General features: G+C 38.2%; 1 protein-coding gene across 2 annotated transcripts in view; it reads right to left on the bottom strand.

Moving 5' to 3' along the window:
- The window catches only part of LOC111874918 (rab9 effector protein with kelch motifs), a 45,599-nt gene that overhangs the window by 28,455 nt on the left and 1,754 nt on the right, over positions 1–15,390 (bottom strand). The window lies entirely within an intron of this gene.

Here is a 15,390-nt window from a genome sequence, read left to right as displayed (position 1 = left end):
ATATTAATGGATTATTCATTTCTTGAAGTTCTTTTGCAGCAATCGCATAAAACTCATTTAAAGACCCATATAGTAAACCTGACAGTTCGGGTATTTTGCCCACTGACGTTCTGAATAAAAATTTCACAGTACAGCGCACCTCCACTTTAGAGATATACTTGTTAAAAATTTCGCCCTTATGGATACCAAATAACACTTGGCCCTAAATCTGCTCTTACAGCAATTTTGGGCAAATATTAATTTTTTAAATACAAAATGCAAAACAAAAAATTCAGCAAAAATTATTTTTAAGACAGGATTAATTTTAAGTTAGTAAGATGATACATGTGCTAAGGCTTGGTGACATACATATTCTTTCTATATATATGCAGCTGTTCACTGGCTAGCCCACACAGATGGCACTAATGTAGAGTGATGGCCAACACCACGGTTCCTGTTACTGTGTCTTGCCCTCACTTAAGATGTTTCAAAAGAGGCCATGACGTTGAATTGCAAGCAATATATCTAAACTGCACGTAAACTGTTATTTCTGATGGGGAAAAATGTGGCTTTATTTGTGTAGAAATCCATATAACATGGAAATCAATGGGAAAATAGGGTTTCCATATTAAACAATATCCAAAATCTTTGTAACAAAGACTGGGTTATGAAGATTTAATTTGTTTCAGTTATGTAGTGATTTATCCATAATTTATATACAACCTCATACACTACTTTTTGATATAACAGCTGCCATAAACACAAGTGTATTTAAATGACATTAATATACACCAGGCATGTCCAACGCGTCGATCTCATAGGCCTACAAGGAAATTATACGTGAAAAGCATGTAAATTCACTTGTAATATAATATGATTATAATTAGATTTTAAAGGGAAACTACGTATTAGTCATTCCTATTTTTCTGTTCTTAATGAACAAGATAAGTCTGTACTTTCAATGTATGTTGCTTTTACAACAAACATTATGTGTCATGTTCTTTTTACCAATATTTTTGCTTAAAGTGAGGTACGATGATAGGAGGGGGCGGTAGAGCACTGGCAGTTTTGACATTAAAAAGTCGATCACAACCTGTCTGAAGTTGGACATGCCTGATATACACTATAGATGGCTCCAAATTTTACGAAGTATGTACAATATATAATGCAGGCACTTGTTGTGTTTGTCAAAACATACCATAGCCATTCAATTTAGTAGACACCCTGAGATTCTGGGGACCTATAAACTTACAATTGGGGCAGATATGAGTGGATGGTCTCATATATAACTTGATCGCGTAGATCAAGACCTTAGACAATAGTTTTAAGGTAATTTAATGACTGAGCTACTAGAGATATTATCTTAGAGCGTTTCATGAAACAAAAGAAATGAGACTTAAATGTTTATAATCAAGCACATATTGTGAAGCAATGTTTTCCAAAACCTTAACTGTTTCCAACTGCAATGTCTGACACAATTACTTTTTGTGTATAACAATAAAAAATAAGAACATACCGAACACTTTCTCAGAAAAATAGAAGAGGACAAATTTTATTATGTGGGCGTGTATATTATATTAGTGGCTCCCAAGCATTCTATACAAACAGCCTTCAAATTAGAAACATACATCTCATGTTGTTCATTAGATTTGACAGAAAAAATGTTACAATTGTATAAACAAGGATAAATTCACAATGAAATTATAATATGCTTCACCTAGAATGCAAACTTTTAACATTTATTAACAATATTAGTAATGACAAATTTCATCTCTGAATCGCAGGTGAGAAAATATTCCTGTGTTTGTAATGAAGGGGAAGTATGGAATAATTTGCGAGTGAGTATCTTAAACTGATAACCAATGAGTAAAAGCAGTAAAAGATATCCTTAATGTTCTGATACAAATAAAATTATATAATATGAATGGTCCATTAAAAAGATTAATGAAAAGGACACAGTGGAATTAAAGCAGAGACAAGTGACACTGAACTTCACAAAACTAAAATCGCATTCATATGTTCTGTACGGATGATGTAACAAGCTCTTATTATTGTCTGACAAGACATCTTGAGTCAGTGGGCCAAACTGTGTAGCAAATCTAAAGCTTCATACATACAAGGCAATTACTTACATAGGCATTAGAAGGATGTTTCAGTCTGGTCAACACTTGTTTTGTTTATATAGCACTTTACATGCTTGCCAATGAAATGAGCTCAAGAATGTCAGGGTTAAATGACCCATTACACACACCACTTACCACATGAGTATTGTGTGTAAAGTTATAAAAATGGTTGGCAAAGGGCACACTATCACAAACAAGAGTGTTTAATACATGCATATTGATAAAGTCAAATTTAATATCTGTGGATCGTTACTGCAAAATCAATGCTGTGTATAAAGAAAACATAAAAGATAAAGTTCTCCCTATGCTTAATTAAGCATCACATCATAAAGAATTGTGGGGAGTGGAGGTATAGTACACATTCCAAACCTTGGCATTACATAGAGGTGAATGATCCACACAACTGGTCTGGTTACTGTGGAAAAGACAAAAAAAAATCTTCCTCCTACTGGGAATCAAACTGTGAATCCTGGATATTCCCATCTGTAACAGAATCACTGAGCTACCCCAGGACCCTGTAGAAAAACGTTAACTAAAAAAAAAAAGTTGTATTAATGTCCAGAGCTTGTATGAAACACTCTTCAATCTAGTCAATATCTGTCAAGTAAAATGGCAGTCCACAGTCAGATTTAGGCCAAAATTACTATCACATTGATCTGTAACATTTAGATACCCATCTGTTTATCCCAAATATGGACATTTAACAATTTTCATAATTATACACCAAATAAATCAATGAAAATATCTGCATATACTGTTGCTCCACAGGCTACAACTTGAAAAGTTTGATATAAAAATACTTTATGCCCAAACCACACTGATATGGGACTGAGACGCAAGGTTCTTTAATGTAACATTGTACTTTTTTATCATACAGCCACAGGAAAGCAATATTGAATGTAAATGGTAATAAGGAAACATCCATGTCCTATTAAGAGGTTCTCTTCCCTTTAAAGGTAGGTGTACATCATTACAAAGTATTCCAGCATGCAAACATTTAACGTGTAAACATTAAGGATCAAGGTGCCAGCACCTTCTCCTAACAGCTCACAACATAAATTGTCTCTTATCATACTTTTAAAAGATCTGCCCAAAAGATGGCTTTACCAAGCTGTTAAAAAGTTGTCAGAAGTGTCAACATACATGTAGACTAGTTTTGTACCATACCATTGCTGTAGAGGTTCAGTACATACCCACAAATAACAATTTCAAATATATACAGCAGTCTTCCAGACTTCAAAAATGGTGTAATAGAATAAATCCAGTTAATCTGGTAAATATCTATATTAATATTTTAGGCACTACCTGAAATAGCCTCCATATGTTTAATATTTATTAAGGCACTATGGACTTTCCAGCTTAGAAATTTAACATTCTATATAAATCAGAACAAACTGAAAGTTCTGCTTAAAGACCTTGGGTGCATGAATTCAGACACTTCTATGTCCACCAACTATAGACTCGTTAGGCTTCTCAGTTCATAAATGTATAATCTCAAATATAATCAACCCTCAATATAATGTTGTCTATGTTCCTAGCAAAACTACACTACCTGGGACAAAGTGAGAGCATTACGTATGTCGGGTGAGGCAGGAGAAGACAGACTCTACCATCCCTCATAATCCTGGCACCAAAAAACATCAAAATATTATAAGCATGTCATGTTTCTCAGATCAGAATCTCCAATATTTTCCACTACAGTGGAAATTTCAGAGGAACGTCATGAAATAGAACAGAATATCACACACATATAATGTATATACATATCAACTCCCAGTTAAATCACAGAGAACTCTGTGTGTAACATTTGGCATTACTTTCTACTGTATTTGTCTGGTTTGAGAAAGTTTTGTGGCTACCAAATAAAACCAATCTTGAGACTCTGATACATTTACACATCTTCAGCACCCCTGAACATGAAAATGTGGTTCTTAGAATGCTATCTGTTTGTATGTATGAATGCCTTGCTAAGGCCTGAAAAGATTTTGTGTTCGATATTCAAGAGCTTATGCATCAAAAGTCTGTGCCTGGTGAATACGAACATTCCATCTCCGAAAATAGGGGCCCCCAAACACAATACTGTGATTTTCTTGAAAATAGCTCTAACCACTTTGATTACATTTGGTAATTTATGGACACCATCTAGGAAGAACAAACACACAGTAAGTACATCACCATAAATCTTAGAATAACATTATCTCACATAAGATTTGAAGTTTTCACAGCAGTTCACTGTTAATGTGGATCCTGTTTCTGTGTGCTGGGACAAGCAATGCAAAAGCCATTTTCTGGAATTTGGAACTGAATAAGATAAGGTCATGTACAAATTTATGAAACAAAGAAAATTAGTTATAAAAGAATTAACAAGGCAGATTCGTCTAACAACCAATTCCTGATGGATACATTTATGGATTGGCATTCACTACCCAATGGTGATGTACCATCAGCAAATAGCAGAATGTTGATCTATCATTTCCCATAAGAAACTAAACAGTTTAGCCTATGCTGTGCCTTTAATGCATGCAGCTATGTCTGCTTTATATTGTTACAACACACAGGGTCATTATCTAGCAACGTAACTTCTTTTAGTTCATCAGAGAGCTGTTCTATTTGCTACTTGTAAAGAGACATCTTCCGACAGTTGTTACAAAACTCACAGTACTACAAATGCTTATTCTCTTTTCTTTCTCTCTTTTTGAGGATTTAATAATACTTTAGCAAGAGCACAGTTTACGTACTATTATGTAACTTCATATAGTTAATCATTCAAAAATTGTTTTAATAACTTTATGCAAATATTTCAAGGCATGCCACACAAACAATTTAACTTCTGGAAAACTGTAAACTGGTTCCTTCAAAACTACAGAAAATGTACATGATAAAAAGAGCTTCCAAAACACTGTGAATGGGATAAGTCATTTCCCAGGAACTCTGAATGCACACTGAAACATGAAGACAACTGCATTTACCGGCACCATCTCCTTCCTATTTTTTAAGGGCAGAAACAAATATTTGGATTTGCACATTTCATTGTAATTTCCCCTGAAATTATGAAAATAGCAGGTTTTAAACCTGCTTTTCACATGCTATACAACAACCTGAATTATTTGAAAAACTGAGAGCTGATGATTATGGAGGATGTTGAGGTATAAATGACAACAATGGAATTTCATTTCATTTCAGCTTACAATATAAAATTTCATCGTTTTCATCGATTTTTTCCCCTCTTAGTAGAGCTCGTTTTGAAGAAGAAGAATGTAATTTCTAGTATGAGAAACAGGTACACAACCAGTAAGCAAATACTGATTAAACAAAACAAACTTCAGCTACACAGGCTGTGAGAATAATGAATCACTTTCCTGTACATATAAGTTGCATTTATAATTAATGAAAAATTCCACACAATAAGAGCAAGAAGGAATCTAATTATTAATAATTAACAAATCAGTATTTCACATATATTATATAGATATTCCTTCTTACAAGAAACTATATGGTTTATCGCAATTTCGAGGAGGGGCATGGAACTTTTACGTTTCTTCCACACATCATTTTGAGGGTTGATTATGATTTACCTACAAAATACTGAAATCCTCAATAAGGTAACTCCATACAAATACCTGAACTGTACATTTTCACCTGAACATATTGATTACATGAGCACTAGAATTTCTCTGATGTAGCTGAGTTTCCTGCTGGAGCCACCTTTGAATCTGGCGATGATGGACGCCAAATCTGCCAGCAACAGCGCCCTGGTTTCCATGGCAATCACCATTAACATGGTAACAGTCTTTGGCATCCAATTTAAAGTCTAAGGGATACGTGTGTCTTCGTATTTTACATTCTGCAACCAATCCTCGACAGTGGTTCAGCATGTGATGCAAACCGCCAAATGCTGGTACTGGAGCAAATGATCCAACAGGAGTAGGTTGGGATGGCAGTAAAAATGGTGGGGGTGTCACCGAATGCTCCCTGTTGGGATGAAACAGAACTGGTCCTACACTCATATCCTGTCTAATTTTATCAACTGAACTTGATACTTCAGGATGACTCAACTGCGGCTTTTCATTGAGGGATTCCTTACCTTGCCTTCCCACTTTCACAAGACACAGTGCAGTCTCTTGCACATCTGACTGTATACGGCGATCCACACTAGACGTTACATCAGTGTTTTCATAAGGCACACACTCTCTGTGTTGCAATACGGTCATGTCTGAGGCTCTTTTCTTAAACTGTGGCACTTCAATGGCAGGCTCTGCTTTCCTCTTCTTGTTTGACAGGTCCCAGCATTGGTCTTGGATGCTTTCTGGTTCTTGGGACCGATTACAACTTACCCTTGCCTCACTAGGCTGGTCATTTTCTTCTGCTCGTTTTCCCTCATCAGAATCTAACAACCGCCCTAACCTCTGTCTGTACAGGCCACCTCGAAATGTTGCTTCTCCTCGCAGCTCCAGTTCCTGCCCAAGCCACTTCTGTACCTGACGACGGTTAATTCCAAACTTCCTCGCTGTGGCCCTTTGATTTCCATGGCAAGATCTATCAGAATGGAATGCATTCAGAACCTCAAGCTTAAACTGAAGAGAGAACGAACGTCTTTTACTAAGAGTGGCACAAGTGAAGTCTAACGCTTGTTCTGTTTCCGGATTAGACACATTTATTTCATCCATATCGTCTTCCTCTGATATTTCTTCTTTTACCCTAACGGTTTCCTGAGGCTCCGAAACCTCCACTCTGACACTGGGAAATAAACTTACTCTAACCCCTTTCTGTTCAGTTTGTGGCTCGGAAACTTCGACTTTGATACGAGGGAACAGAGTCAATCGCGTTGGAAGATGATTCTTCTCAGCACAAGGAACAGGAGTTTGCTGGCACGTTGCCTGCCGACTTTCCCCAGCACTGTCGTCGCGCTGTCTGGCAGCATCGGCACAGAGGTTCAAGGCCGTCAGCTCGGGAACAGTAGCAGGAGCAACTTCCACTGCCGTGCGTAAGGAAGCCTCCACTTGAAGCCATTTCTGGATCTGGCGCCTATGAATGCCGTATTTTCTGGCTGTGGCTCGTTGATTACCCCGACAGTCCGCATCTTTTCGATATGAATCCAAAACTTGGAGCTTAAACTGTGGGGCGAATATTCGCCTCGAACCCATAGTTCTTCCCTCTCCACTACACCGACCCGAACGAACCGATGTCTTCTTCTCATCTGAATCTTCTTTAGACCGAGAGTGCTCACTCCAGTCCAGCCCTGGGGCCATAGCACTGAACACAATAATTGCGACGCAGTCATACAACAAATCCCACAGCAGTGATTTCAACACTCTACTAACGAGCTCTCTCCTTCTTGCGACTTGCCGCTAGCGTTCCCTTCCCTCCCCCCTCGCGGAACCCATTCTTGGCTAGATAAAGCATCGGGCGCCCTCCCCCCTCCCGCAGACATCCGCGGTTGTCAGTCCTGACGACGGAGCGGGATGCATTCTACAACTGGCGCCATTTTGTTGCAACGGACCTACCCGTCTATGAGAATGAATTAATTCTAAACGTACAATCCATGATCGAAACAGAACAACAGAATCATAATGTACCAAAATGTCGCCTATAGTACGTTTTTAAATTACGGCAATAACACCACATGATTGTGAAAACAACAAGTTACAGACTTTATTAACGCCTATCTTAAGCTCGTATGCTCACACTTACAGCTATATTTTTCATACTACCTGTAGTGTCATGGCAGCGATTCATCGGTAGCCAGGGGGAAAATGAAAACAGGCTTTACACTCCACGTTGCCACGTTTACCGGAATAAAATTAGTCATTGATACATTAAAGAATAATTCTATAATTAACTGTCACACCATTAATTATCGTGTACAGCAATGGGGCATGGGGTCTGGGAATGACACAAAGATCATACGGTATATGACAAAGTCGTCAGGATCCATACAGGCGAGGCAGTTTCCTTTGGCCTTGAAACGCCGACAACAGCTGGCCAGACATGTGGCAATGATACATCCTACTCGCTCTGACCAGCCCAGACAGGGTGACGCCAAGCTCGTTCTACTCAAAGAAACTGGCGCGCGCAAATTATCAACCGAAGTGTCAGCTTCGAGTGTGGGTCCCCCGAACATGTAGAAACTGAACATCTTTAGCTAGTGACGACATGAAAAGCAAAACGATGGTAGTTCGATACGTGTAATCGAACAAAAACTGCGTATTTATTAAACGTAATAATCGATCGACTACTCCAAGACGTGAACACTGAGATTTCGTAATAAATGATTTTACTGAAATCTCAAACAGTCCTGAATGTACTTAAATCAACAGGCCCTTTAGAATAACTCTGAGACGAAAACAACTTCGTGCATCCATACGGTTTACGCAAAATATGAAGATAAATTAGAATTAGAAACTACGTTGCAATAAAGTATGGTATTTTGTGCCTCAAACTTAGTGAAGCCCATAATCCGGTCAATGACCCCCCTCCCAACTACACATACACGTACATATGCCGCTACACAAAAATCTGGCCACGTAATTTGTCCTTTCCTAACCTTACTAACTACTCATGTTCTGTCTCAGTGACTAATCATTAAAAAAACAAACATATATATGGACCTTTTTTTCTAATTGTAACCAATTTATTCTTCTTCTACGTTCACTTATTCCAAGCCAAAAATTAATTTCCGAACTGGCAATATTTTTTAAAATGCAGAAGGGCTCCCTTGATGCGAGTTCGCAACGCCTGTACGGTCACAAAACAGCAAAGGACAACACAGAACATCGCGCAGAAGCATCCACGCTTTTAGTGGGATTCGCGTGCGCAAATTCTGAAACGAAATTGCCGACTCGTAGGGGCGAGGGCACATCAAGGAAACTGGCAACCGCAATGCAACCGCAATTTCCGAGAGCGTTGCCGTTTCCTCAATTTGCGCTGCTCCATTCAGTAACATGTGTTCGACTCAGACAGATAACAGTTCTCGGAAATTGCAGTTGCCAGTTTCCTTGGCGTGCCCTCGCCCTAGAAAGGCAAATACTTCACGTTACAGGCCTATACTTGTTCCAAATCGAATAAAATACGTGCATATTAGATAGACCTCAAACAAATCTGAATAGTCTACAAACACGATTAAATTAAATATATGCCTATTATGTTCTTCAAATGATATTAAGCTTACATATGTAAAAATGAGAATAACGAAACGCATATCGAAGAAAATTTCTCACGCCGAGTTTTAACAAAATCGATGAAAGGCTTTATGCGATACATAGAATGAATTTATGGCCTCGTGAAACCTGAACTTCATTATGTAAAAATATGGCTCAAAATCGGAATTACTCGTCAACTACCGGAAGTATCCAAAATCTGCAGCCACGTGTCCATGCTGGTTCCTCGCTCGCGGATTTTCCTGCCCTGAAAATGAAGGCGATACGTTCCTCCGAAACGTCGGTTCGCACAAGATCTACACGGCGCTACATCTCAGAACACGGCATTCTTCATAGTCACCGTCGTGAAAACCTCAAATCTTACGTATCCAATATCAAATTTTAAGAACATGTGTTCAACAGTTTGGGCTCTGAAAATAGGTCCCAGGTGTACACTACTTCCAGGCATTCATTTGTACTTTGTAAAGAAGGCCAAAAACTATACTGAGAGGTCCGAATTCGTATTTACTTATAGTTATAAGTTCTCCGTTATTAAGCCATTTATAGAAACTTTGAAATAACCCATAGAGGTAAAGGTAAAATTGTCCATGTTCTTAATTATCACTCCATGAAGACGCATGGGAAGTACAGATCTAACTCCACCATTTTCGGCCTCAGCATCAGAGGGAGGTGAGTGGTCAGCTTCATCTCCCGGCCGCGCTACCCCTGGTATCAATTAGACAGGGTGCTGGGTGAGCCCCAGAGCCGTTCTGGACGCTGTATGTCACAGAACAAAACTGCGTAAATCAAAATTTCTCCATAAGAATCAATGAAAAAGCCCTAGACCTGCTATAAAAAGTATCAATATTAAGCTGCTGGTTAAGCCTTTTGTCTTGTGCAGAATAGTACACCGCTCATCCATCTTTAGTTGCTTCCAGCCTCCCAGCCCTAGTTCATCCTCAGGCACAACTTTTTGGTGTAATGGAATACATCCGTTTCTGAAGTAACCTTGAATAACATCAATCAGTATTCTGCCAACATACAGGCCACAATTTTTTTTACTTGTTTATGTGACATGTGCTTCCTACTATAGCGTAAATGCAAACAAAACCACAGGGCATGCATTATAAATAACGTGTTAGGGAACGTAACATGACATCAAGTCACGGTCATATTTTATACACCTACTATAGAAGCCTTCTTTATTGCCCAACGACTTAACACACCCAAAAACGCCCACAAAGCTACCTGCCCAAATGTCGGAGAATTGAAATACTAAAGCGTTCATACCAGTCCATACCGGCCCATACTGCAAATGCGTTCATGCAAGTAATGTACTAATCGCACACTAGGGGACAGCAGCTCATCTGTGACAACAGACACAACAGCTTCATAGTGCCATCTGCTCCACGTCTTCGTAACTAAATGAAACGAGTATGATATTCTGAGAAGTAAATAAAGCCTGCTCCTAATATAGAGATTCAGGTTGGGTTAATTGGAGTCATGAAGGCTTTAAAGGGGGGTGAGGAGCAATTCTCAACAGGGAGAATGCTAGAAATATTGCTTGCGAGCTTAGGTTTGCACCATTTAAGAATATTTTTATTGACTGCTATAGAACATTCAAGATAGCCCAACAAATTGTTTTAACATTAATTTTAATTTTTTGGATATTTTCTTCTTAGTTCAGTTATTAATTATTTTTACCACAAAAATCCATTGGTTCACATGCCTGATAACATTGAAGGTTACCATCTTATGGGATACACCACTATGTGGTCTGCATCAACATTATCATTATTTTGGAGAAACATGCTATCTCCCAAGTATGTACTCTTTTACTCTGAAGATGGATGCTGCAGTTTCCTTCAAAACGTTTGTACTAACCTACTAGACTACATAAAGTTTCATCCCAGACAACTAATTTTCAAATATGCTACTGATCAAATGTATTCTACAACCAAAATCTGTCAGCACCTACTTAAACACATGGCTCTCTACCACATGTTTTGATATAAATGTGCCATCTTGAGGTGGGAAATTTACAATTGTCAATGAAAAATCCGTCGAGTGTAACAATGTTTTTAGGTCACTTATTTATCTCACTTGCCTTACATGTTTCGGTTCAAAAGAAACCATCATCAGAGGCACGTATTACAAACACTTGAAAACACTGGCGTTGTTTAATGTACACAGTATGTAAGCTGCGTGTACGCTGTTACAGGTGTCGAAGTGTAAAAGCACAACACTTTCTAGTAGCATTGAATGCACGTACTACTCTTGCATTCCATCTGAAAATTGCCCTCAAATTGAGCCGTCAGTGTTAAAATATTTAAAAGTTTAAAACATTTAAAGTAAAATGTTTGGCTCCTTCTTGTTGATTCGTCCCGATGATGGGAGATGTCAACTTGAGGTTATGTAGGCTTATGGTCGGATGTTTCTTACGCGTTGTGTGTTGTGTACTGTACCACAACACACAACGCGTAAGAAACATCCAACCATAAGCCTACATAACCTCAAGTTGACATCTCCCATCATCGGGACGAATCAACAAGAAGGAGCCGAACATTTTACTTTAAATATTTTAAACTTTTAAATATTTTAACACTGACGGCTCAATTTGAGGGCAATTTTCAGATGGAATGCAAGAGTTGTACGTGCATTCAATGCTACTAGAAAGTGTTGTGCTTTTACACTTCGACACCTGTAACAGCGTACACGCAGCTTACATACTGTGTACATTAAACAACGCCAGTGTTTTCAAGTGTTTGTAATACGTGCCTCTGATGATGGTTTCTTTTGAACCGAAACATGTAAGGCAAGTGAGATAAATAAGTGACCTAAAAAACATTGTTACACTCGACGGATTTTTCATTGACAATTGTGATTGATAGTGTAACGGACCAAAAATGAAACAATTCAAAATGGGAAATTTAACTTATCCAATCCAACTGTTGTCATCAATGGTAGGTATACATACTAATACTTCTATTATACAATTTCTTTATTAAAACTGTCACAAAACAACTATATCAAGGTCAGTGCCTAGTTTGGCTCTGCTACATGTTTTGGCTATTAAAAGCCATCATCAAGCAAATACATGGCTAACATATATACACCACTGAACTGCAGTATTAATAAAATTGGATACAATATTATTAATTATATTAAAATACTTGGCATAAAAACACAAACAAATAAGATTATATACAACAAAAGTTATAGTACAAAACAAGAATAAAATTCTTCAATTGATGCTTTACATCAGCGAGTCAGTCGTTGGTTTTTGTGATTTTGTTGTGTTCCCATGGACAAATTGGAGTATTCTATATTCTGTGTATATATAACAAACTGTTATTGGAGGCTCATGATGCAGATATAGTAATATTAATGTTAATTATTTAGTCAGTGCCTCATCTTACAAAGCATTGTCCATTCTGTAGGGAAAGAGAATGTAAACAATGACATTAAGACATTAAGAATGTCATTCACTTAAAATGTATTTTGATACTATGACTGTTAAAATCATTGAAATGTCCATAGGATACTACAGGTATACAACTTTACACACTAAAAGTGATGTCAAAATTTGTTGGACTGTCTTAATTTTACATGTATTTTCTTAGTTTTTTAGTTTTTCACTACATTTTTCGGCCTCACATGGACCATCATCAGGTGTATTTTACTCTCTGGGGAGACCACTGCAGTGTACAGCTGTATTGTACTAATACTTCCTTCATGTTGACATACCCAAATTGAGTTCTCTTGACATTTAGGGACTTTACATGAATTTACAGGGGGCACGCGGTGGCGTAGTTGGTTGAGGGGCTATGCTACAAGCCAGAAGGTCGAGGGTTCAAGTCCCGATGAGGTCATTGCATTTTTTTGCAGTTGACCTAATGCTTCCAGCCGCACTAGGCCCTGGGGTTTACTCAGCCTCTAACAGAAATGAGTACCAGGAATTAATTAAATAATTTTCCTGGGGAGTAAAGCGCGGCCGGCGCATAAGGCTGACAACCTTACCGCCATCTTTCAGCCGACTGTCTAGATGATGTGGGGCCCTCAACGTCTCACAACCCTACGGGCCTTCACAGCCTGGTACAGGGATAGCTTTACTTGCTTTTATATGAATTTACAACCCAACTAGAGTATGGGTTTCCTGGGTTGTAAGGCTATGTAGTTCAGAGAAACCCTGATGTTCCGGAGAAATTATACACCTCCGTCTTCAAGGATGAAGGGTATGCAAGCAAGAAACCAGCAAAAGCAGACAGCAAGCTGATACAAAATGGTGCTCTAACAATGACAGCAGTGCTGAAAGTGAGTCAGTCACTTACAAACAGCAATCTTTTTGTCTTGTCAGCTCTCACCCTTTGCCATGCCACCCTGTGATCATCACACAATCACACAGATACACAGAAAGTGCTCATCACTATCTTCCTGTCCCACTGTGCAGTGCAATAGTCTTGTTTCATGCGTTTCTTATATCTCTGCTTGCTGCCTACTTCTTCTGGCTTCCTGTTTGGCTTACTCTGCAAACCTGAAGACTGAGACAATATATTTCTCTGAAACATCATGCTCCCTTCGAATTAAGTGAAATTACAACCTGGATGATCCTCCTTGCCCTTATACTTCACTGCTCATAACTTGGCCCGTAAAACTCCTAAAATGTTAAATGCTAATCAGTTTGTCCACCTATTCTTCATAATATTGAGATTTAATATACAGAGCTACTATAAATGATTCATTCGTTTTTAAAACTCTATATTTTCCAAAGTATTATATGTACAAATATGACTGATATATAAAAAGAACCACAAACTCACCAAGTCTGTATGTGCACCAGTTGGCAGCACAAGTTCAGACCCTTTACAAAATGGCGACAAAGCAAGAAAAGAGTTTTTGTTTGTTCGAATATGCGAGATGTTCGTCTGTTATAGCAGTGCAATGCACATTCAAAAGAGAGTACGGAAAAGAACCGCCATGTAAACAAAGCATTTTGTGGTGGTATTGGCAATTTAAGGGCACGCTGGATTGGGCGTGTTGGTGAGGACGACGTAGCTCTGTTCACTTGGCCCCCAGATAACCTGATCTAATGCCTTGTGACTTCTTCCTTTGGGGGTACAGTAAGGATCGTGTATACATACCCCCACTGCCAAGAACACTAGCAGAGCTGAGGGAATGCATCGATGCTGCAGTAATGACCATTAACAGGATGATGCTACTAAATGTGTGGAACGAGCTCAACTACCGCCTGGACGTGTGTCGTGTGACCCAAGGGGCACACGTAGAACATTTGTAGAGTGTGAGGAAAACTTGGTGAGTTTACGGTTTCTTTTATATATCAATCATATTTGTAGGTGTAATGCTTTGGGAAATGCAGCGTTTTAAAAACGAATGAATCATTTATATTAGCCCTGTACATGCAGTTCTAGAATTATAATTCAGAACTAAAGTAGTGATATTCCGGACCCCCAGTTAAACTTCATGTATGTTTCAATTCTATGAATGGTATGTAAATATCCATGAAACCACATATCTATGCTCCAAATTCCATTCTCATCCTTTTTTTAATTTCCATGTTCACTTGATAAAAAAAACATATGTAACCTACACGCTGAATATGTGATATCACATATATTTTGAATTAAACATTACATAAGGCCAAAAGTAAAACTGCACCTCTGCTTAAAGATGACAAAATGGAGGAAAAAAGAGAAATGTAGAGATAAGTTCTATGCATTTTAGACCTCGGTGCTGGACACATACGAATTGTTCTTCATGCTCTAACCACTTTACCCCTGCAGGAATGCCCATGGTAAGACAGAATTTTTGGTAGCCTTCAGGGTTTTCACGCCATCCATCAAATCTTAGCACTATCCTCATAGCAAGCCAATTAATTTGGGCAAGCTATTACCTGAAATATTTAGTACTTAATTTGTGAGACTTTATTTCTTTTAAGTTATAGAAGTTCTTGAAGAATACCCATACTAGTAACTACCCATGCGGCTAAATGGCCAATATTTTACATATCGTCAAAAATAAAAGTTTAAAGAAGCCATACAACAGATCGCAATTCAGAATCTTATCTGAATAAACCGCGAATATTAAACTGTACTCTCTTCAAAGTACCTTGTACTCTTCTCAAATACCGAGAA

The sequence above is a fragment of the Cryptotermes secundus genome, unplaced genomic scaffold (assembly GCF_002891405.2).
Source record: "Cryptotermes secundus unplaced genomic scaffold, Csec_1.0 scaffold595, whole genome shotgun sequence".
Lineage (NCBI taxonomy): Eukaryota > Metazoa > Arthropoda > Insecta > Blattodea > Kalotermitidae > Cryptotermes > Cryptotermes secundus.
This window is presented reverse-complemented; position numbering and strand designations above follow the sequence as displayed.